Source organism: Babylonia areolata, chromosome 9, assembly GCF_041734735.1.
Source record: "Babylonia areolata isolate BAREFJ2019XMU chromosome 9, ASM4173473v1, whole genome shotgun sequence".
NCBI classification, from domain to species: domain Eukaryota; kingdom Metazoa; phylum Mollusca; class Gastropoda; order Neogastropoda; family Buccinidae; genus Babylonia; species Babylonia areolata.
In genome coordinates this window covers 28,243,249-28,249,248 of record NC_134884.1, presented here as the reverse complement: position 1 = coordinate 28,249,248, position 6,000 = coordinate 28,243,249, and positions in this window count along the sequence as shown.

The following is a 6,000-nucleotide window of genomic DNA, read 5'->3' as shown; positions in this document are numbered from 1 at the left end:
TCAACGCCAGACTCCTTTTTTCGGGCAGAAGGTATATGGGCTCCACACCATCTGTCCGACATGCCTGGAGGTGTGGGTTGTTTGGGAGATTGGCAATTTGCCGGGAGATGGCGGGGGGGCAGAACCGAAATCCTTGTTTTACTTGGTTGATGTGATTCTTTTTTTTTTTTTTTTTCTTTTTTTTTTCTCAAAGGGGGTGGGGGGTATGGGATGTTTACTTGTTGGCCCACGAGGGTGGATGAGAGAGTTTTCAGCCGTGTCCAAACATCTTCACTTACTGTGTCATTAATAATACTCTGAAATCAGCTGCATCGTCGGGAAGACAAAACAATTTTTGTTTCAAGTCGGCTCTGAATTGTGTAAACAATTGCACGCATGCAGACAAAAAAGAAAAATGTGTGGTGCCACTAAGTGATGACGCGCTAATACTTCACCGCCGCCCCCCCCCTCCACCACCATCACCCACACTAGCCCACCCCGCCCACCCCGGCTCTCTCACACACACACACACACACACACACACACACACACACACATGTATACACACGCACATCCTCACCAGACAAAGCAGCTCAAACTCCAACACAGAGAAAATTTAACTGCGGCGAGGAAAACTTGGCGTGCAATGCTCCAGAAAACAAAACAGATGTTAGGACTAATTGGCTACGTTTCTCAAACAGCAATCTTTTAAAAGAAATCAAATCAAATTAAATTAAAATGCTTTAAAAAAAAAACCAACAAACACACACACACACACACACACACACACACACACACACACACACACACACACACACACACACACAAAGCACAGACTGGCAGTATGTACTGATCAACAGGCGCAGGGCCACTGCTATATTTTGAAAGGGGCAGAAGTATTCTCAGCAAGAAAAAAAAAACACCAACAACAACGAAAACAAGCACATGCTTGTCGTGTCCAACTATGACCATCAGAACAGCAGAGGAGGCAACTTTTGTCCCAACTATCTGGGCTAGAATTTGATTATAGTGGAGAGTGTCTTGCCCAAGTTAACATCCCCACTCTCTCGGGCAAGAGGACCGTAGGATAGTCGGCGTTGGGATGGTCCCCCCAAAACCAAACAGTCGCAAGGATGCAGCACTAAGAGCCAGAGCAATCTTGCCTCCTAGTTTGAGAGGTACGGTCCCTCACAAAAGATCAAGTTGCAAATAAATTCCCAGTGCAGTCAGTGGAGAACCATTGATGCTGCATGCAGCTCTCACTTTGCTGTTGGCGTTTCAGTTTCAGTTTCAGTAGCTCAAGGAGGCGTCACTGCGTTCGGCCAAATCCATATACGCTACACCACATCTGCCAAGCAGATGCCTGACCAGCAGCGTAACCCAACGCGCTTATGATAGGCATTTGTACGGAAGGGGTACCTTCCTAAAGACATTGCATGTTAGTATGCTGTGGACGTTTCCTGCTCGTTGCCTTGGCTACATTATTACTTATTTTTATCTGTTTCATTATACTATTTCATTATTTTAGTTTGGTTTTGAAAATCTATCTTCTCAATTCACATTCGGGAGTAAAAGAGGGGGTTGTGGTTAACAGCTTTTTTTTTTTTCTTTTTTTTTATAGCGGTGATATTAGAGTCCATACGATGAAAGAACAGACGATAAAGTTTTAAAACAAGATCAACATGGAGAAGTTTGAGATAGCTTATGATAAACCGAGGCCGGCAGTGGATTTTAAGAACTATTTTTGCCCAATCTCAGAATCGGTTGCTCTATTTTGTTGCACTTGCCTCAACATCGGTGAGTTTATCACTGCAGTCCAGTTTGCCAGTAACACGCTCAGCGGGTAGTGAAACTGGGACAGTCAAAGGAGAAACGGTGGACGACATAATAATTAAACATATTATTTCTGTATATCCTGGTGGCACTATTGCACTTTTTTTTTAGTGCTGCAATCTCGGGGGGGGATTGTTGGCCTTCTTTTAGGGACCATTCCATGCCGACCAAGCTAAAGCCCTCTTGCTGAGAGACTGGGGCTGGAACTGGGGCAAGACACTACATCATGATCAAAATCTGGGCCTTATAGCCAGGATCGCAGATGCCGCCTCTGTTGTTTTTTTTCTGATGGTTATTGTTGGACACAACTGAGTATCACATAAGGTTATAGGTCTATGAATGTGTGTGTGTTTTGAATGATGTATCTCAATTAAAACGATAGACTGAAACAAAAAGAACATGTTTGTGTGTCTGTAAGTTTCGGCAGGCAAACCACACATCCATACTTTAATTTTTCTGTTGAAAACAAAACGTTTTTGCAAGTTTTTTCGATAGTACAAGTCAATTTCAGCAGAGAACTGAGCAAACATCAAGCAACAATGAACTGGTTTGGGTTTTCTTTGTGTGTGTGTGTGTGTGTGTGTGTGTGTGTGTGTGTGTGTGTGTGTGTGTGTGTGTGTGTGTGTGTGTCTGTGTGTGTGTGTGTGTGTGTGTGTGTGTGTGTGTGTGTGTGTGTGTGTGTGTGTGAGTGTGTTAGAAAAATTCCCCATGTATGTTATTTTCCAGAACATCAACCCGCCAGACCCCTAAACACACGTGTGCACACATTTACACGCATGCACGAACGCACATACACATACAGACACAAGCACACGCGCACGCACACACGCACCCCCTAGCCCCCATATATATATATAGATATATATAGATATATATATATATATATATATATATACATACATACATACATATATATACAACCACCAATACCCAACCACCCACTCCCCACATATACCCTTCATCTCTATAAGCGCGCACACACGCACACACACACACACACACACACAAACGCGCGCGCGCACACACACACACACACACACACACACACACACACACACACACACACACACACACACACACACACACACACACACACAGAGGCCACACATGTTTTCGTGCCCACTCCACCCCACCCCACCCCCTCAGTACATCCCGCCCAAACCCCCACCCTTCCTTTTCTTGTTCCTTATCCCCCCTCCCCCCCAATCCACCCCCCCCTAAAAAAAAACCCAAAAAAACCCCTCTTCGTTTGTTTGACTTGGGGGGTTCACGGTGGCGAATGTGTATCGGCCCCTTTCATGGGAACAGCAGGCATCTGAAACATAACTAACACTTGATTACAGGAGTAGTGTCATTGCTGGGAGACTGCAGCTGGAGGAGTGCTGACTGACTGACTTTGTGTGTGTGTGTGTGTGTGTGTGTAGGGGGGTGAGGTTGTGTTGTGACTCGTGTAGAGAGAGGGGAGAGAGAGTCAGAGATAGAGAGAGAGGGTGGAGAGCGGGAGAGAGAGGAGAGAGAGAGAGAGAGAGGGCGGGAGAGATAGGGGAGAGAGAGAGAGATGGGGGGAGGGCGGGAGAGAGAGGGGAGAGAGAGAGAGAAGGAGAGAGAGAGCGGGATAGAAAGGGAGAGAGAGAGAGAACTGGAGAGAGAGGGAGAGAAAGAGAGAGAGCGAGAGAGAGGGGAGAGAGAGAAAGAGAGAGCGGGAGAGAGAGGGAGAGCGGGAGAGATAGGGGGAGAGAGAGAGAGAGAGCGGGAGAGAGAGGGGGATAGAGAGAGAGAGGGGGAGAGCGGGAGAGAGAAGGGAGAGAGAGAGAGAAGGAGAGAGAGAGAGAGCGGGAGAGAGGGGAGAGAGAGAGAGCGGGAGAGAAAGAGAGATAGAGCGAGAGAGAGAGAGGAGAGAGAGAGTGCAGGAAAGAGAGAGGCAGACACACACAGAGAAAGAAACAGAGACAGAGAGGCCTAAGAAAGCGAAAGCAAGAGAGACTGACAGAGACAGACACACAGCCAGACAAACAGAGAAACAAAGAGACAGATAAAGAGACAGAACTGACAACAAGGCAGCAGTAAAATGACCATAACCGCATCCATAATAAATACGGTCAAAAGTTAGTGTCCGTCTATGTTCAAACCTCGCACTGGTGTTTCCTTGGTCACAGATTCTGTCCTCTGTACTGTCGGTCAGTGGGGGGAGGGGGGAGGGGGTCTTTTTAAGCCTGTCACCGGTCCCGCCCGATAACAGAACGAACAACAAGATAAAGCACACATAACAAAGACAAAACAACTGACAAAACAAATGACAAAATAAATGGACAGCCGGCTCTGCCCACTGGAAGCGTGCCTTCCCTAGGGGTGGGGGGGAAACGAGTCCTAGTTTCTCGTCTTTTCGTTTTTTCTTGTTCTTTCTTTCTTTCTTTCTTTCTTTCCTTTCTTTTCTTTTATCTGTGTGTGTGTGTGTGTGTGTGTGTGTGTGTGTGTGTGTGTGTGTGTGTGTGTGTGTGTGTACATTTTTTAATGTACTTTTCTTCTTTCTTTTTTTCTTTCTTTTCCTTTCTTTCTTTCTTTCTTAATTATCCCACAGGGCTGGGTGAAATTCGCTAATCTCGTGACCCGTTTCGGTTTGTTTCGTTTCTTTATCTTTCTTTTCTCTCTCTCTCTCTCTCTCTCTCTCTCTCTCTCTCTCTCTCTCTCTCTCTCTCTCTCTTTCTATTTCAGTATGTATGTATGTATGTAGGTAGGTAGGTGTTTTGAGTTTCTGCGTGCCTATTCATCTATTGATTTTTTTTTTATCTTTTTTTTTTTTTTTAGCATCCTATTTCGCCGCTGGAGGAAGCCCTTGCCGCGGCAGAGCGGCTGAGCCAATGAAAGGCGACGAGGCTACAGTCACGTGACACTGAGGAGCACGGCGAAGTCTGAACCATAGCTGACAAGATGACAGACCCAATTCAGAATGTGAACATGGTGGAAACTCCCACTTTTGTCCCACCTCTTTCGCCGATCTCTCTTGAGAGCAAACTAAAGAAAAGGAGAAGAAGAAGAAGAGGAAGAAGAAGAAGAAGAAGAAGAAAAAGGAGAAGAAGAAGAGGAAGAAGAAGGAGAAGAAGAAGAAGAAGAAAAGCGAAAAGCAAAAAAACATAAAACAGTGTTCAGCCCACACCGGAGAGAAACTGTCGGAATGGTATTGCATTATTATATTTGTTGAGGTGCATTGTATTGCGTTTCTTTTTGTCACAACATATATCTCTCCAGTGAAATCCGGACTGTTGCACCGGTCACAGTGTCAGCCCTAGTTGTTGCTTTTTTCAATTCAGTTCCCTGTCTGCAAGTGCATTAAAAATGAAAATTTGAGTTTACAACCCGAGTGGATTTTTCATGGGACCTCGGTTTCTCGTCTTAAAAAACAAACAACAAAAAACTCCCACCCACACCATTACTCAAGGTCTAGCGGAGTTGGGGGTGGGGGGGAGTATTAAAAACATTCCCAGTCTGTATAATATAGGAATCGAACTCGTGGACACCCACTGCAGTTCCCATTCGGGCGTATTTCCATTACTGTGGCCACCACGAGGGAGTAGTATGTTAAGTCAGTTCATCCATGCCATGCGTCCCGGACTAAAATTTAATTGCAGCAGGAAATGATTTTTCTCTGAAGCCAAACACTGAAACAGATGTGTACGACCATGCTCAATGAGTAATAATTTTATCGCTTCTTCTTCTTCTTCTTCCCCACACTCGGGTCCTCATCTTCTTATTGTCTCTTCGTCTGTTTCTATTATCTCTTCTTCTTCTACTACTTCTTCTTCTTCTTCTTCTTCTTCTCCACCTCTTCCTCCTCCTCCTCCTCCTCCTCCTCCTCCTCCTCCTCCTCCTCCTCCTTCTTCTTCTTCTTCTTCTTCTTCTTCTTCTTCTACCCCTCCTCCTTCTCCTCCTCCTCTTTCTTCTTCTTCTTCTTCTTCTTCTTCTTCTTCTCCACCACCACCTCCTCCTCCTCCCTCTTCTTCTTCTTCTTCTTCTGTTTTTTTACTTCATTATCATCATCGTCGTCGTCGTCGTCATCATCTTTTTCTTCTTCTTCTCCTCCTCTCTCTCATTCTCGTTCCCAGTCTTCTGCTCCTTGTCCTCAACTTGCACCCCACACTCCCACCTAACTCCTCTCTCCCCCCCCCCCCCCAGTCCCCCCCCCTCTCTCTC